Source organism: Bufo bufo, chromosome 10 (genome assembly GCF_905171765.1).
Source record: "Bufo bufo chromosome 10, aBufBuf1.1, whole genome shotgun sequence".
Lineage (NCBI taxonomy): Eukaryota > Metazoa > Chordata > Amphibia > Anura > Bufonidae > Bufo > Bufo bufo.
This window is the reverse complement of record NC_053398.1, coordinates 128,373,554-128,392,893: the sequence shown is the minus strand read 5'-3', so window position 1 is coordinate 128,392,893 and position 19,340 is coordinate 128,373,554. Positions and strand designations below refer to the sequence as shown.

General features: G+C 45.9%; 1 protein-coding gene across 2 annotated transcripts in view; it reads left to right on the top strand.

Annotated features, from left to right (window-relative positions):
- Positions 1-749: 749 nt before the first annotated feature.
- The window catches only part of CBFA2T3 (CBFA2/RUNX1 partner transcriptional co-repressor 3), a 31,727-nt gene continuing 13,136 nt past the window's right edge, over positions 750-19,340 (top strand). For both annotated transcript variants that reach the window (XM_040409595.1, XM_040409598.1), the window contains exon 1: positions 750-1,105. The gene's annotated coding sequence lies outside the window, so the exon portion shown is untranslated. The remainder of the gene's footprint in view (positions 1,106-19,340) is intronic.

Genomic DNA, 19,340 nt, shown 5'->3' with positions numbered 1-19,340 from the left:
TGCACAAACTTGCAGAAAAAGTTGCAAAACTCAATGAATAATAGCGAATCCCGTATAGTGATTATAGATTTATCAAGGTAATGCAAAAAAAATAAAAAATAAAATAAAGATAGACAATTGCTTATTAACCATGGGCCCTTGGGTATTTGCATGAACGGTCAGGCCTCCCCCTTGCACTTGCAGATGAGCAGATGATTTCAGTTGCCCAGGGCTCCACAATTGGGGGTGGCAGGACTGCTGTCACCCTGGCTGTAGCCTGATGCCCCATGCTCTGCTTTAGCACATGGCACATTTTGACAAGTTGGTATGACAGGACTGCACATGCTGCCTGGCTTAGTTTGCAGGCATGATGCTCTGGATTACCCTGCCAGTCCATATGTGCAACCTTTAAAGCCTTAGCAGCCACATTTTAGGACAGCTGGAGCTATCTATAGTCCTCAGTTTTTCCCTGTGCAGAATGATGGATATGATGGCAGCTTTGAAGCCTTCTACTTTCATGTTCTGAAATATATATGGACAGCTAAGCATTGGCTGCAGCCAAACAGACAAATCTGACCTGGGACAAGCTTTTGATACCTCCCTTTTGAAGACAAGACTTTTTTTTTTTTTTTTTTTTGTGTGCTTTGGGCAGGACAGGGTTAACAGAGGAGAGGTGGGAGTTCAGCTCCCCCTGCAGGCAGTTCTTCATACTGCAGCCTGTGCATCTCTCAGCTGAGAAGCAGAGCAGCAGCGGCAGTGTGAGGCTGAGAGCCAACCAAGGAGGAGGCATCTAGGGCACCCTGCACTGCAAAGCCAAGGGACAGGCTGCAGGGGGACAGGACCTGGACACCAAGCCTCTGGACACCTTCATCTGGGATTGCAGGGGCCACTGCTGACCCTCAAACACCCGAACAAAAAAAGAGAAAGCACAAACAACAAAGTGTCCAGGAGAGGAGCAAAGGATAGCCACCAACTGCGGAGCAGCCCTATAGATAGTGGAAGGAGGCACTGGGGGCACCTCTGGGATGGGGGACCACTGGATGTGACATGGTGCACCTACCTCTTGTTGGACCCATCATTGTGCCTAGTGATCTGTAACCTTCAGCTCCAGCCTGATCCTGGGAAGGTGAGTGACAGGTGACCTGGGATAACACCTACCTATCTATCTACCTACCTATCTCCTATCTATCTATCTATCTATCTATCTATCTATCTATCTATCTATGATCCATCTGATATAGGGGAGACTAACTTTGCATCTCTATAGTATAGTCACATTATACATTTAAAATGGCAATGTAATAGAGATCTATCTAATATATATGTATCTAGCTAGTTGTCTTAGTGACTGTCTAATACCTATTTACTATATTTCATTATCTATCTAACATATATAGATACATAGGAGATAGATAGATATGAAATACAGTAAATAGTAACTAAAACAGCTACCTATATATATATGTGTGTTATATATATATATACTATATACTGTATTTCATATCTATCTTTCTCCTATCTGTCTATCTATCTATCTATCTATCTATCTATCTATCTATCTGTCTGTCTGTCTGTCTGTCTATCTATCTATCTATCTATCTATCTATCTATCTATCTATCTATCTATCTATCTATCTATCATATATCTCCTATCTATCTGTCTGTCTGTCTATCTGTCTGTCTATCTATATCCTATCTATCATCTAACATCTGTCTATCCATTATCTATCTCCCATCTATCTGTCCGTCTATCATGTCTGTCTATTTGCTATCTAATATCTATCTTGAAATACATCTTTTGGTGTGATCTCCATCTGCTCTCCTGACATCCCCTAGAACCTGACTTTTCCACTATTTTTGCCCCTCTGCCATGTCGTCGTCTCGCTGGCAGACACAGGTGACCCCATACAGGACTCGGGTGTTACTTTCTTCTGCTATGTTCTATAATCTCTTAAAGTACTTTCTGTCCCCTTTGTTGCCTTTCTCAGGCGGTCGCTGTGTGTTGTAAATACACTTAATGTTAATATTTGGTTTGTGGGTAATAATATTTAGCATTTATTATCTGCATCGTGTAACCAAGACAGAAAACAATGCAATGTAGAAATCCCTTGTGTGGGGCGGATCAGGTCTCAGCTCCAACAGCTTCCAGACTGGGAAATTATTTCAGAGAAAAGCCAGAGATCTTCTTCTGTGTGTGCTTCAGCGTATGGAGTGAAAAGGGGGGTGGAAATATATGCCTGGTTAGAAAGCACTGGCTGGACTCGTCTGCAGAGCTTGCAATCTAATCTCCTATTAGATATGTTTCTTGTTGGCGATGATCAGTAGATCTTTCATGCACTGTTTAGTAATCTCTGTCATGTCTCAAACAATAAAAGATGTAATCTTCTCCTAAGCGATGCCAGGGTATTGTTTGCAGCCTCCGTCTGTCACACGCCCGCTATGTACCAGAAGAGAGTTCTCTGACACCTGGCTGGTGACAGGCAGGGACAGCAGTGACAGCAGGGAGCGCATAAAGTCATAGACCCCTTAACGGCGGCCATACGCGTTACAGTCAGTGACAGGTCTCCATAGATATCAGCTTTATGTTGACATTTACTTGGGGGGCGTCTCTCGGGGAGTAGCATCCTGCCAATGCTTTCATCTTTTTTTCAAGGGATGGAAGAGGATTGACTTTGAGAACCTGAAATTCTACAAATGGTAAAATTGTAGGATTTGCGTGGCGCAGGCGTCTGAAAAGCTCCTGCGCAAATCTCTGCACCACATGGAGCGTTCACCGCTGCTGCTCTTCCCAGCGCTACCCACCTTTGGACTGATGTTTTAGATACGGTAGCCAAAATACAAGACCCTAGAAAAGCTGCAGCATCGTTGTAGTGATGGAGCAGAGCAGAGTTTGTCACTGGACACTTTTGGGGGGTTGCAGCGTTCACTTTATGCTGTCACAAAAACTGCTGCATTACAGCGGCGGCGTTATAATGGAGAAATTGCGCCATGTAGGCTTTGTTGCATAAGGTAGGGGAACTTGCTTCACTTTTCCGTGGCAATGGGGGAAGGGGGGTTTCCCTTACATGATGGGAATTTATATGTAATGTATATAAAATTAATATATTAAACTTTTATTTCTGTTAATATATATATATATACAACCTGAAATGTCCTCTTAGGCAACTATGCTTAATTTTACCAAGTGATGTCAGCTATGACTGTGCCCATAGACGTTGTCACCCACATGTCTACCGACCCTGAGTGGCATATATATATATATATATTATTATGCAGTATTATACTGTATCTCTTCCCCTATTGCTCTGCCATATAAAGAGTTGATATTGTCAGAAAGCTCTGGATGAACATAGCTATGGATCTCGTTTTTGATACTGTGCTTCTAATACTGGTTCTTAGGTGTTCACCCATTATAACTGGGAAGATCGGAAAAACCTCACTGTATTGTCCTTCCAATTAGATGGAGCATAGGTGGTAAATAAGGGTCGTTTGAAGACCACCACTCCTTTTCTTGACTCTTAGAAGATAAATCTGTGATATTCATCATAGGTCACTGAATATAGTGTATCTGCTTCAGTCTGGGGTACCATTGTAGGGGGTGCAGATGCACCAGTCGCGCCCAGACCTGGTGCCCGTAGGGGCCCAGAGGCCTCTCTGCTACATAAGAAGACGCTAGGGTTATAAGTGGGACATGGTAGGAGGGGCCCTGTTACAGATTTTGCATTGGGGCCCTGGGTATGTCTGGGTTCAGTGTCAGGGTGAATGATATCACATTACTCTAATTAGCAGGCTATGATGACATCACGCTACCAATAGTAACGCATCAGGAGGGGCACTCTCTTGCTTCATAGATGCTTTCCGGGTGGGTTAAATGGGAATCATCTTAAAATATGTCATAAATCCGCCAATCGTTTCTGGGCTGGTTTTATTCCCTGGAGAGCGGGACCGTGCAGCGAATTACAGAAACCGGGCCTACGTTCAGGATTGCAGTCGGACCACTCAAAAATGCGTGCCCTCTGATGTGTCCTACCCGTACGTCATACTCCGCTGGCAGAGGCTGATAACTCGGCAAAACAAAGCGCATTTAGTCACACAGCCAAGAGAGAGGAGATGACGTTTCAGTTCGGTGGCTGCTTAATCTTCAACATGACTTTTTAATTTTAATTTTTGTTATTTTTTTTTTCGGGAGGGGGGTAAATGAACTTGACACAATATTCCCTCGCTCGCCCTCTGCTCTCGCACTTCCTCTGTGGTAGCGATGAGATCACAAGAGCCCCACAGGAAGAGACGTCCTGCCAAGATCCAACTGGAAAACCGCCTCTTAGGGGTTGATTCATTCTTTTGCGCTGATGGGTGCCCGTTATGGACGCCGTCACTAATTCTACTAATTATCCGCAGTCGATACGTTCCAGATGTTGTAAGAGGAAAAAGTCTTTGCTCAGTAAATCACTGGCGGTTTATGCACAAGAACACGTTACACGGTCACTTGTGGGGCTAAGTGCTCGGACCGCCGCACTTATGTGACACCTGCCACCTACGGCAGAGAAGTCATTTCCGATTCTTATATCGAAATCGAATGTTAGAAAGAGCAGATTTTGCCCACGAAGTGTACCAAGCACCACCAAAGTACCAACAAGAGGCTGGGCGGTAATTTATCGCATAAGTGCGCTCCGCTCCGTTAGCCGACACAGCAATTCAGCAGAGCCGATACCCATGGCACGATCCATCATCTGTAGTCCTGGATCAGGGCATTGCTCTTCTAAAAGATTCCATGACTGGCACACCAGGAATCCAATTGATGGGTGCTGTAGTGCCCAACAGGTCATTGTGCAGATATCCAAATCCAATGGGAACCTTCCTTGGTTTAATGATTTCACCTTCTGCAATCGAGAGAGTGAAGTCCGCTGGATTTTCCGTGGCAAAAACATGTGAGTGTCGTACATGAGAGTTTTGTGGATGAAGCGCCGCAAAAACACAGCACATGTGGATGTACTCTAAAGTCACCCTCCGATTCAAGAAGAAGAAAAAATGACATTAACTGGGGAGCAGACGACACTTACCTGACTCCCCCCTTTTCATCTGCAGATCTGAAAATTCCTGGGCCCCTCCTCTGTCATCCAAGATGGCCGCATCGCTTCCCAGACTATCTGATGGACATTGTGCATTGGTCGTCCAAGACACTCTCTGCTTACCACCCAGCCCTGCTCCTGTATTAGCCAGCGCTGCCCACGTGAGCGGTGCTGGGCACTACCAGGGCAGCAGGAAGTATATCAGCTAGTCTGAGAAGCCGTGGATGGTAAAAGAGGAGCTTGGGAACTCGGGGATCTGCAACCCAGAAGATGAAAAGGGGGCATTATATAACTCTTCTGTTTTTTCCCCAGTTACTCCGATTACCAGTAGATTTATGGCATTGAGTTCAACCTGGACGCTGGCACATTTCAAGAGCATTCACCGAAAACTTGTTTGGTGCAATCTAGTCATCAATAGAACCTGCAAGGAATTTACCATTGAGTTCTAATTCAATCCTACTAATGACATCGGGTGAAGGGGTAGATATGGATGCCACCTGCTCCACAGCTGAAAGGGCTGCATGGCCCTGACAGCAGGTGACCTCCTCCAGATCTCCTTGAGATCTCTGCCATGAACTTTTCTCCTTCCATAGGGATGCTTTGCAGCTCTACGCATTTGCACATCCTTCATGGCGCCCATTTTCCTACATGTAAAAGCGTATATATATACAAGGACGGACCACATACTGTAGACTTTTGGGTACTGCATAGACCACTTTTCTGAAGCAAGTGTGGTTTTCGTAGGAGCCAGGTAATGAGGTCTGCCATAGAGAATAAGAGAAAAGAATCAAAAGTGGCAGCAGGTGCCAGGAGAGAGTCTCTAGAGGCAGGTGCCAGGAGAGAGTCTCTAGAGGCAGGTGCCAGGAGAGAGTCTCTAGAGGCAGGTGCCAGGAGAGAGTCTCTAGAGGCAGGTGCCAGGAGAGAGTCTCTACAGACAGGTGCCAGGAGAGAGACACTACAGACAGGTGCCAGGAGAGAGTCTCTAGAGGCAGGTGCCAGGAGAGAGTCTCTACAGACAGGTGCCAGGAGAGAGACTCTAGCAGCAGGTGCCAGGAGAGAGTCTCTACAGACAGGTGCCAGGAGAGAAGAATGAAAGAAAACCGGCACTCCCAAAAATCTTTGCTGGTGATAGATTTATTGGTCACTCATATGACGCGCAGCGTTTCGGCACTCACAGGTGCCTTTTTCAAACAAGAAGTGAGCAGCAGTATGCTCACTTCTTGTTTGAAAAAGGCACCTGTGAGTGCCGAAACGCTGCGCGTCATATGAGTGACCAATAAATCTATCACCAGCAAAGATTTTTGGGAGTGCCGGTTTTCTTCCATTCTTCTGTTTTTGGGATTACCTCCACACAAACCGAGCACCCCTCAACCAGTACGCTGTGCCGCCTGACTTCATTACACAGGTGCCAGGAGAGAGTCTCTAGCAGCAGGTGCCAGGAGAGAGTCTCTACAGACAGGTGCCAGGAGAGAGACTCTAGAGGCAGGTGCCAGGAGAGAGACACTACAGGCAGGTGCCAGGAGAGAGACACTACAGGCAGGTGCCAGGAGAGAGACACTACAGGTAGGTGCCAGGAGAGAGACACTACAGGCAGGTACCAGGAGAGAGACACTACAGGCAGGTGCCAGGAGAGAGACACTACAGGCTGGTGCCAGGAGAGAGACACTACAGGCAGGTGCCAGGAGAGAGACACTACAGGCAGGTGCCAGGAGAGAGACACTACAGGCAGGTGCCAGGAGAGAGACACTACAGGCAGGTGCCAGGAGAGAGACACTACAGGTAGGTGCCAGGAGAGAGTCTCTAGAGGCAGGTGCCAGGAGAGAGTCTCTAGCAGAAGGTGCCAGGAGAGAGTCTCTAGCAGCAGGTGCCAGGAGAGAGACACTACAGGTAGGTGCCAGGAGAAAGACACTACAGGCAGGTGCCAGGAGAGAGACACTACAGGCAGGTGCCAGGAGAGAGACACTACAGGTAGGTGCCAGGAGAGAGCCTCTAGCAGCAGGTGCCAGGAGAGAGACACTACAGGCAGGTGCCAGGAGAGAGACACTACAGGCAGGTGCCAGGAGAGAGACACTACAGGCAGGTACCAGGAGAGAGTCTCTAGAGGCAGGTGCCAGGAGAGAGTTTCTAGAGGCAGGTGCCAGGAGAGAGTCTCTAGAGGCAGGTGCCAGGAGAGAGTCTCTAGCAGAAGGTGCCAGGAGAGAGTCTCTAGCAGCAGGTGCCAGGAGAGAGACACTACAGGTAGGTGCCAGGAGAAAGACACTACAGGCAGGTGCCAGGAGAGAGCCTCTAGCAGCAGGTGCCAGGAGAGAGACACTACAGGCAGGTGCCAGGAGAGAGCCTCTAGCAGCAGGTGCCAGGAGATAGCCTCTAGCAGAAGGTGCCAGGAGAGAGCCTCTAGCAGCAGGTGCCAGGAGAGAGTCTCTAGAGGCAGGTGCCAGGAGAGAGACACTACAGGCAGGTGCCAGGAGAGAGACACTACAGGCAGGTGCCAGGAGAGAGACACTACAGGCTGGTGCCAGGAGAGAGACACTACAGGCAGGTACCAGGAGAGAGTCTCTAGCAGAAGGTGCCAGGAGAGAGTCTCTAGCAGAAGGTGCCAGGAGAGAGACACTACAGGTAGGTGCCAGGAGAGAGACACTACAGGTAGGTGCCAGGAGAGAGTCTGTAGAAGAAGGTGCCAGGAGAGAGACTCTAGCAGCAGAGACTACCTGGTTCCTGGGATTTGTGCTGATATATAGCTTCATATTGGATATTTACGGGGCTATTATATACAAGCAGATTCTCATTATTTTCTTATTTTATAGCTCTAAGCATTCTCCTTCCTTCTAAGTTCTGTCAGGGGTGGCGCCGTGCCATCCACACACCATGATACAGATCAGTGCCAGCCCTTCTGTTCCTGTGCTATCTATGGTGTGCGATCACCCTCGCACCCAACACGCAGACACCTCAACCCCCTTCAGTGCATCAGTCTGGCATATGCCAAGTAACATTGACAGGATCTGCAAACTGATGCCCTTTACCCAGACGGCATCCTCTACATTGCAAGGCCTTGTTTCCTCATTTGTCTGAAATCTGAATAACTGCTGTGCATGATTTATCTGCTAAATTCAGGCCCGGAGACACAATAATCTGGGATCCACGTGTGCTGGAGGATCTGAGCTTGGAATATGCACCGAATTCCACATGGAAATTCCACCATGTTAACGTACATGCACATGACCGTATCTGTTTTGCAGTCCGCAAATCGCCGATCCGCAAAAAACAGATGCGGCCCGTGTGCCATCCAAATTATTTTTGCGGACCCATTGACTTCAGTAGATCTGTGGGCCACATTTTGTGGGGGTATCATATCTTTTTGTGGAACGGACATACGGACTCAGGAAAGCACATTGATAATCCATATGTCTATTCCCCAAAAAGACAAAACATGTCCTGTACTTGGCCGCAAGATGCGGACCACGGACCCATTGAAGTCAATGGGTCTGCAAAAAATGCAGATGCAACACAGACGGTATCCATATTTTGTGGACCGCAAAATATATACGGCGCGTGCGCGGGAACTTAGGACGTATTTTGCTGCGGACAATCTGATGCGGCCAAAGCAGAATTAAAAAACATGAGTTACGTGCAGAATTTGATGTGGATTTTGAGGCGGATTTAACATAGATTTCACCCAATGGCAGAAATGCGCTGGATAAATTGACACGCTGCGGATTTCAAATCTGAGCCACGAGTTGATTTCCACGCAGCGCGTGGATGTGGTTTAGATCTCATCCATTTTGCTGCCACTGTAAAACCCTTCGCAATTCAGCCTACGCCCGGTGTGGACGTGCCCTTAAAGCCATTCATTAGAGCCATGCAGAGTCATTTTAATTTGACTGGTTACCTTGAAGGATCCGGTACCAAGTGAGTATTATCTGTTGTCGCCTAACGCAATTACAATTAAATAATCGCACATTAACAGTTGGCGCCAGTCCAGCGGGTACGTTCCACCGGCACAAAAGCATCCTTCACAGGGACCGCTTTAAATATTAAGTCGTCGTTCCCTTGGCTTTCGGGTATTTTGAACCGTATGACCACTTAGTATTTCTCTGTGATTCTCTCCACACATTGAGTTCAATTATCAGGGTAATTAAAACAGGATGAGTTAATTGGCAGTCATTTGCATGGCAGATGGTTTTAATTGTGGCATCAAACAATTCACCTGTTTATATCAACAAAAGTGAGGCGCGTGAGTGACAGGCCTGGTGTGACGAGTCTGACAACGAGCGCCATCCAGGCGCCATGGGACAATTAAGAACGCAAAACCCAAAGATCATCAGACTGTCATTTATATTGTTTGGCAGAGGTCCGCACAAATTTAGGGGGGGGGGGGGGGGAAATGGTTATCATTTATACCCTGACAGATGGATGCGGAGGTGCCAAGATGCAGCCTTGCTGTATGGCGCTCAGTGCGACATAACACTTTGAATTGGGTGAATTCAACCCTGTTCTCTCCAGCTGGGTACGGACTACAGCTCCTAACATCCCATGGAGACCATTACTGGCTGCAGATTACAGGAGGTGCAGTTCCGCTGTAGACCCACTGTGGAAATGTAATATGCAAGGGATGGTCATTTGTGGACATAAACAGCAAATTGTGAAAAAAACGTAATGTATTTCCATGCGTTCAGCTGTTTACTGCGTTTCCAGCTAAGACGCCCAAGTTCATTGCCCTTACCGCCGTTAAAGTGGGGTTTTGGATTCACCTGAAATGCACTGACTAATGTGAAGCTGAACAGTAATGGCAGATGCTAATGCTTCATTCAGACATAGGCAGTTAGTCATCGCAAGCTACAATTTTTGGTGTAATTCAGAGCCGAGAAATATCCCTGGATTGAAACGCGTTGTGTCATCTACTATAGATTATTATTGGCCCAATCACCTGTCCCGCTACTCAGCAATATCCGACCAGACAGAAGTAATACTTCTTGAGGATCATTCATTAAGAAACTTGTGACTAATTTAGTCGTAAAAATTGGCGCAACTTATTTCTTTTTAACCGGTCGTGTGACAGTATTTAGTTGCACAACAAGTGTACTGTGATGGTGGTGTGTCAGGGTCCGTGCAGCAAATTTACTCACATTTACACCTGGAAACAGGCATAAATGTGGCAAAAAAAAAACACTCCAGCCAGTGGTTTTTCTCTCCAGGCGCACGGACTGCCTTAGGCCTCATTCAGACGGCCGTAGTGTTTTGCGGATCCTCAAAACACGGATACCGGCCGTGTGCATTCCGCAATTTTCAGACCGTACATGGCCGCAGGCATAAAAGAAAATGCTTATTCTTGTCCGCGGACAAGAATAGGACATGCTCTGTCCTTTCCGCTGAGCCACGGAATGGAACCACGGATGCAGACAGCACACACTGTACTGTCCGCATCTTTTCCGGCCCCATTTTAATGAATTGCGGAACGGTTGCCGACCCGTTCATACGGCCGTCTGAATGGGCCCTCATCATAAATTAGCCGCATATTATGGCAGCGCAGGGAGAAATCTGTCGTTAAAAAAAAAAATGGTTTTAGTAAATCATCCCCCTTGTCTTTATGCCTTCATAATCCAGAGCTGCATTCACAGTTCTGCTGGTTGTCATTGGAAACAGTCGACAAATCTTGTTGACAGGCACCTCTAATAGTTTATCTCCTATACATTAAATAATAATGCAGCATATCCTTTCACAAGGCCATAAAACAGAGGCGAAAAAACCAGTGCAGGACAGTGCCAGATTATCATACTGTCCGGATTAGCAGATGATGGCTTGAAGTGTTACTGTAGTGTATGTATTATACATAGGAAATGACGAATCGACAGGAGACAAGAAATTCACCCTGCCCGAGTGGCAAGAATAAAGTCTTCTTGCCATGCCACTCAGCGCATCAGATCCAAATAACAGACAGTAGGATTGGTAGTTTAAAGGGGGGCTCCATTTTGGAGAATCTCTGCTTGTTAGGGTACGGCCACACGCTCAGGTTTCCTGATGAAGTTTTGGAAAACCAAAGCCAGGAGTTAATTAGAAAAAAAGTTGTTTCTGTCCTTTATACTTTCTCTTTTTTCACGATCTACTCCTGATTTTCGGCTTCTAGAACAGCATCAGGAAACCTGACCATGTGGCCGTACCCTAACAAGCAGAGATTCTGCAAAGTTGACCTCCTTTTAAATTATCGTTCCCCTCGTCTGTTACCTCGATCTCGCGAATGTGTGTCCTTACCCAGAGAACGGCCCTTGACAATAAGCAGAACACGAGGTGTGCCCGCATCCGGATCCTCAGTGATCGGCCGTGATTTGTGGGAAAACCTGACAGTGAGTGCGCAGTTTTCCTGCAGCGCCACCACAGGGGAAAATGAGATATTACACATTGGTGTTTCAAATCAATGGTTTTGATGTGTAATGCAGGAACAGGACAGGTCCTCCAGACCCACTGGTCTCCACTCTGTTCAGGAGGTTGCCCTTCTATTAAGGGCATATTGTGGACAAGAATAGTCATTTCTAGTGATGGGAGTGAGGAAAAATGCAGCTCGGAAGCAAAAGGTGTCTGTATTTTGTGGGTCCATGGTTTGCGGATAGCGGTACAGACAGGTCAAGTGCATGAGGCCTAACTCAGAGGGGCCACAAGCATAGGGTTAACCAGGTGGCAAACTTCCAAGTATTATATACTATAGTTTATGGCAGTTTATTGCAGTATCCCAATTATTATTTTTTACTTTGTATTGGAAGTGCTATAAGAAACCAGAGACCAAGAAAATTGCCTATGGCAAAAAAATAATAAATTCTCGGCATAGCCTTGGGGGGAGATTTCTCTCTATCTCGCCTTTCCTATTTTGGCTGCCAGTCAAAAGTTAAGAAATACTCTGCAGACTGTTCATTAGAGAAGGTGATGCGTGATGAGCTGCAGGAGGATTTGTTCATGTCCCATTCCCATAGGTACTGGAGGAGGTGTGATGTTCTAAAAGTAAAGTGCTTTATCTCCGCTGTGTCAGTGAAGACGCCCAGGACATCGCTGACCCCCGGACACCGGAGAAACAGAAAACAGTCACCATTTATGTCATGTACTGGAGAGGATTTCACTATAGCTACCTTTGGTGATGATTTTTGGGGTGCAATCCTCGTTAGGTTTTCAGTATATACCGGTACCTCCGCAATACAACTCCAATTGATGCTACTGGCATCATCACCCATAGGCGCCCATGTTTAAAAAATATACCGCACTGTATACTGTATGTTCTTTGCTGGATGTGTCTGTGCTGTTCTGTTCCGTACCGCAAGCGGTATTATAACATGTACCAGCCCAACAGAGGCCAAAAATGTCTACACTTGGGTGAATGGAGGACTATGGTGACATTTGATGAATGTGGTGGGAGCATTCCAGAAGCATAAAGCAATTATTATTATTATTATTATTCATTATTATTATTATTTATTTGAAAGCGCCATTAATTCCATGGCGCTGTACATCAAGAGGGGGTTACACATAGATAATATAGAAAAACAAATACAAGAAGCTATTAATGGACTGGTACATAGGGGGAGAGGACCCTAGCCGCAAGAGCTTACAATCTACAAATACAAGTAGCTTTTCAACTGTTTTCGAACCCATCCTTAAAAGGATACTTTCCATTGAGCTTTCTATGTTAATGTAATGATGATATGTAAGTGATTACAATATTAGAGGGAAAGGATATGTTTATTGGTACACTGTACACATGAAAGAAGGTTGTAGGACCCTGTTGGGCTCCTCTAGCCTGGATACAAGATGAGATACGACCTCTAGCCTGGATACAAGATGAGATACGACCTCTAGCCTGGATACAAGATGAGATACGACCTCTAGCCTGGATACAAGATGAGATACAGCCTTTAGCCTGGATACAAGATGAGATACGGCCTCTAGCCTGGATACAAGATGAGATTCGGCCTCTAGCCTGGATACAAGATGAGATACGGCCTCTAGCCTGGATACAAGATGAGATACAGCCTCTAGCCTGGATACAAGATGAGATACAGCCTCTAGCCTGGATACAAGATGAGATACGGCATCTAGCCTGGATACAAGATGAGATTCAGCCTCTAGCCTGGATACAAGATGAGATCCGACCTCTAGCCTGGATACAAGATGAGATCCGACCTCTAGCCTGGATACAAGATGAGATTCAGCCTCTAGCCTGGATACAAGATGAGATACAGCCTCTAGCCTGGATACAAGATGAGATACAGCCTCTAGCCTGGATAAAATATGAGGTATGACCTCTAGCCTGGCTACAAGATGAGATACAGCCTCTAGCCTGGGTACAAGATGAGATATGGCCTCTAGCCTGGATACAAGATGAGATTCAGCCTCTAGCCTGTATACAAGATGAGATACAGCCTCTAGCCTGGATACAAGATGAGATACGACTTCTAGCCTGGATAGAAGATGAGATACAGCCTCTAGCCTGGATACAAGATGAGATACGGCTTCTAGGCTGGATACAAGATGAGATACGGCTTCTAGGCTGGATACAAGATGAGATACAGCCTCTAGCCTGGATACAAGATGAGATACAGCCTCTAGCCTGGATACAAGATGATATATGGCCTCTAGCCTGGATACAAGATGAGATAAGGCCTCTAGCCTGGATACAAGTAGAGATACGGCTTCTAGGCTGGATACAAGATGAGATACGGCTTCTAGGCTGGATACAAGATGAGATACAGCCTCTAGCCTGGATACAAGATGAGATACAACCTCTAGCCTTGATACAAGATTAGATATGGCCTCTAGCCTGGATACAAGATGAGATACGGCTTCTAGCCTGGATAGAAGATGAGATACAGCCTCTAGCCTGGATACAAGAGGAGATACGGTTGGATATGGAGGCATACAGGTTCTGTATGATATCGTGTTGCACATTGTCTCACAGATATTACAGTTGGGCCTGTAGATCCTGCACATTTGTAGGTTGCTGAAGCTGAAGTCCTATAAATGTTGATTGGTGATGAATCTGGCGACCGAGCAGCCATGAAGTGTTGTAATCTGGGGTAGACATTCCTGGGAAACCCTTGCTATGTGAGCGAGCATTATCCTGCTGAAATATACCAGGTGGAAGCCCTGCCATGAGAGGAAAACATCTGGCGGCGGGATGTCCTGCACATATCGCTGAGCTGTTAGTGTTCCTCGTATCACTACTAGGGGTGACCGACCGTCGTATGCGATGGCTTCCCACATCACACCAGCAGTTGGGACAGTGTGTTGCTCTATAGCAAAGGCAGGATTGAAGTTCTCACCACAAGGCCTCCATACTTCAACCCAACCTTCGTTGTATCTAAAAAAAAAAAACGGTATTTGTTGCTAAAGACGATAAGGTTCCAGTCCATAACTGTCCAGGCTTCTCGTTCACGACACCACTGCAGACAAAGGCGATGGTGGCTGTCAGTGGCAGGGCGTGTAATGGGCGCTGGGACACCAAATGGAAATGGCCCGGGCAGAGACAGGGGTGTGTAATCAAGGGGCCACCTGTGTCTGGATGGTGGACAACATTACCGTGGTAGATGCCCGTGCTTTTCGGTGGATCAAACAATCCTCTATACAGGTGTCTGCCTGGGCTGTCTGGAGCCTGTTCACCGTGTGTGCGTGTCCTCACATAACCAGTGCTCCAACACCTCCTGACAGCTAGGTCAGGGCGGCCTAGACTGTTGCCAGTTCCTCGATAGGACCATCCTGCTTCTCTCAGTCCAATGATTCCTCCCCTCTCAAATTCTGTCAAATGGGCAAAATGTATTTGAGTGAGTCGTAAAGGCATGTCCAGCAGTCGGCAATCTCTCACCAACAGGTAAACTACCCAAAAGTAGTCTCTGAGAGCCTTTTATAGCCGGGGAAAGCACTTTAGACACTGGACGGCGTAAATCAGAGAATTTTTTTTTTTTGTCAATGAGTGTATTTTATTGGGAACACTGGGTGACAACTGACATGGCCACAATAACAAATCTATGTGAGGTTGTCACCCAGTTTTTACCATAACTCCTGAATGGCAATATATCTAGTGATGCACTAATTCTGCCCATATCTCCATATGTGTCTAGAGCTAGGCAGAATTTGATTTGTTGGCTTTAATGACCATATGGCAGCCACATTGGCTGTTCGCCAATTTTACCGGAAAGAGGGTTAACCAGGATACATCAAACTAAGCAACAGAAGATAGAAGGCGTCTTCAAGGGCCAGAGATATGAAGGTCAGGGACTGTGGGAGGCACTGGACGTTTTACCATACATTAGGATGTGCAGCTGTGACACACAGAGGGATGGGAACCTCTCAATGCCTGGTGCCGGAATTTGTATTGATATGTGCGGGTAGGTGGTTTGCTCTTCTCTGGCCCCACATGCACTCAGCATTAGCCTTGATGTGTCCGCGGCTGACTGCCGTCTGCAGATCTGTAACAGATGGGATATTAGCTTGCGCAGATCTGTATTAAAGGTGTTATTACGCTCAGCAAGTTTATAATGGAGGGCATGCTAGGTGCTTTAGAACTGGATAGGCTCCACCGACTGTGACAATGGGCAGGCATCTCATAGGAACTGCTCGATCTGGGAATATTCTATGTATATTAAAGGTAATTGAGTACAATTTATCCATAAACAGATGCAGCGAGAGCTCTTGGTGGGTGGCCGCCCAGCATTACAGTGAAAAATGGTCTTCTGGAGGGGTGGTCCTCTGCGGTCTAGATCAGGTCTGGTCTAGATCAGGAGTCTGTCTTGTAACTTCCATGTTCTGCATCCTTCTTCCATGTCTAGACTTGGGCTATGAGCGGGGGAAGGGAGGTGACAACTGTTAGGAGCACATTCCTGTCTCATAGATAGGGGTCTTTACCAGCACTAAGGCCTCGTTCACATTTCCGCTTTTCACTGACCTGTGCTGTTTGCATTTTCCACGTAACCATTGTTTGTTCACGCATCAGTATTTTTTTACTGACCGTGAGGGCTCATGCACACGACCGTATGTATTTTGCGGATCCGCAAAAAATACGGATGACATCCGTGTGCATTCCGTATTTTGCAGAACGGAACAGCTGGCCCCTAATAGAACAGTACTATCCTTGTCCGTAATGCGGACAATAATAGGATATGTTTTATTTTTTTGCGGAACGGAAATACGGACATACAGAAACGGAATGCACATGGAGTAACTTCAGTTTTTTTTTTGCAGACCCATTGAAGAGAATGTGGTTCCGCATACGGTCCGCAAAAAGAAACGGAACGAACACGGAAATAAAATGCATTCGTGTGCATGAGCCCTGAGTCAGTGAAAAAAATCACGGAGACGTGCACTACTTTAATCCATGGTGGACCAAACATGACCACTCTGCAATCCACCAGTGGTGGTCGTGCTTGCACACTATAGGAAAAAGCGCTGGCCTCTGTGGTGGCTGGGACTGTGGGGGCGTGCATAGACACGCATGCGCAGCAGCTCCTGTCCTGGCCATCTCATAATTGTGCTGCAGCGGTGGTCGTAACCCCTGGAAACAAGTGGTCTATAATATGATGAATCCAACCAGCAATGGAAGCAATATGGACAATCACAGTACATTAGTAAGTGCCTTGTGTTAACATCTCTACATGAAAAATGCCATTTGCTGAAGTGAGACGACCCCTTTAAGACTTTCTCTCCTGTTATGATCCACACCTGATCATAAACGGAAAAAAACTGCATAAAAAAACCTGAACGTGTGGCATCCCCCCCCCAAACGTGGACCCATTCATTTTTATGGTTCTGTAAAAAAAAAAACGACAGCATCTGCATCTGTGCAGCTGGGCCATGAATTATAGAACCTGTCCTATCCTTGTCCGTTGTGCGACATCATGCTCCTTGTTTCAGGACCCCTCAACCTCTCCTGACATGTCTGTTTTAGTAAATACTTGTATTGTAATAACAATCCTGGAGCATCTTTTCTTATAATTCTACCTTGTCCTCTGTTGTTCCTCCTGGAAATCTGTGACTAAGGGCTCATGCACACGACCTAATGCGGAACCATTCAGTTCAATGGGTCTATAAAAGAAAGGGAAGTTACTCCGTGTGCATTCCGTTTCCGTATGTCCGTTCCGCAAAAAAAAAAAAATAGAACATGTCCTATTATTGTCCGCATAACGGACAAAGATAGGACTGTTCTATTAGGAGCCAGCTGTTCCGTAATCCGTATTTTTTGCAGATCGTGAAATACATTGCGGGTCGTGTGCATGAGCCCTAACTTGACAACTGGGTGTGTCTCTGTATATTCTGACACTATCTAACCTCATTGACAAGGAGAATGATAACACCCAGCCATCAAGATATATATACATTTCTAGGAGGAACAACAGAGGAACGACACAATGCAGAGTTATAAGAAAAGGCTGCAGGACTGTTATATTATGGGGGAAGTGTGTGCTAGAACAGACATTTCCGCAGGTATGGCCGGTCCGGTCTTCGCTCTTACAGGCCGCACATTCTTTCGTTCCCAGCTCCAACCTTTGCCTGGCTCCCAGCTGCACTGAGTGTTTCCATAACACAGACCAGATGGAGCCCAGTGTCTCAGGGTCTTATCTGGAGTTGTTCTTGGCGGGGCTTAGTCCTGAATTTCAGGAATACTTTACTTTATTTAGGAGCAGGGCTGGCTCTGGCTGGGATCATCCTCCCAACATCTGCTCTGCATTTCCAGCCATTTAAAGAGTATGGATGGGACTGATGGGGGGAAATCTTTTAACCCTTGCTCTCCTCCCACGCTCTCTACTCACCATTTTTCACCCCCTGTCAGATGGTTGTATGGTCCCAGCACATCTCCATTTCTCACGCTCTCTCTTCCTCTTCCCGTGTGCTTGTTTGCATTATATTGGTTCATTTTCTTCCTCTTTTCTGCCGCTTCCTCACATCTTTTTGTAATAAAGTCTATCTGTCATCTACACACGGTGCAGACGGCCATTTTGCAATACATTTCTGTTCCGGTGATTAATTCTTCAGGAATTCATGAGATTATTGTGACAGTAATGGGCATTTTTACCTCCCCCCCCCCCCCATGTTCTTAACGTTGACCTGCAGCTAAACCAACATAATTTTAACAAACTTCTAACATGTCATAAGATTTGATCGGCCGGGGTCCAGGCGCTGAGCATAGAATCAAAGAAAGTCTGTAGAAAGAAGAGCAAGCGGAGTATAGATTCAAAGAAAGTCTATAGAAAGCAGAGTGAGCGGAGTATAGATTCATAGAATGTCTATAGAAAGCAGAGCAAGCGGAGTATAGATTCAAAGAATGTCTGTAGAAAGCAGAGCAAGCGGAGTATAGGTTCAAAGAAAGTCTATAGAAAGCGGAGTATAGATTCAAAGAAAGTCTATAGAAAGCAGTGCAAGCGGAGTATAGATTCAAAGAAAGTCTGTAGAAAGCAGAGCAAGCGGAGTATAGATTCAAAGAAAGTCTATAGAAAGCAGAGCAAGCGGAGTATAGGTTCAAAGAAAGTCTATAGAAAGCAGAGCAAGCGGAGTATAGATTCAAAGAAAGTCTATAGAAAGCAGAGCAAGCGGAGTATAGATTCAAAGAAAGTCTATAGAAAGCAGAGCAAGCGGAGTATAGGTTCAAAGAAAGTCTGTAGAAAGCAGAGCAAGCGGAGTATAGATTCAAAGAAAGTCTATAGAAAGAAGAGCAAGCGGAGTATAGATTCAAAGAAAGTCTATAGAAAGCAGAGCAAGCGGAGTATAGATTCATAGAATGTCTATAGAAAGCAGAGCAAGCGGAGTATAGATTCAAAGAAAGTCTGTAGAAAGCAGAGCAAGCGGAGTATAGGTTCAAAGAAAGTCTATAGAAAGCGGAGTATAGATTCAAAGAAAGTCTATAGAAAGCAGTGCAAGCGGAGTATAGATTCAAAGAAAGTCTGTAGAAAGCAGAGCAAGCGGAGTATAGATTCAAAGAAAGTCTATAGAAAGCAGAGCAAGCGGAGTATAGGTTCAAAGAAAGTCTATAGAAAGCAGAGCAAGCGGAGTATAGATTCAAAGAAAGTCTATAGAAAGCAGAGCAAGCGGAGTATAGATTCAAAGAAAGTCTATAGAAAGCAGAGCAAGCGGAGTATAGGTTCAAAGAAAGTCTGTAGAAAGCAGAGCAAGCGGAGTATAGATTCAAAGAAAGTCTATAGAAAGCAGAGCAAGCGGAGTATAGATTCAAAGAAAGTCTATAGAAAGCAGAGCAAGCGGAGTATAGGTTCAAAGAAAGTCTGTAGAAAGCAGAGCAAGCGGAGTATAGATTCAAAGAAAGTCTATAGA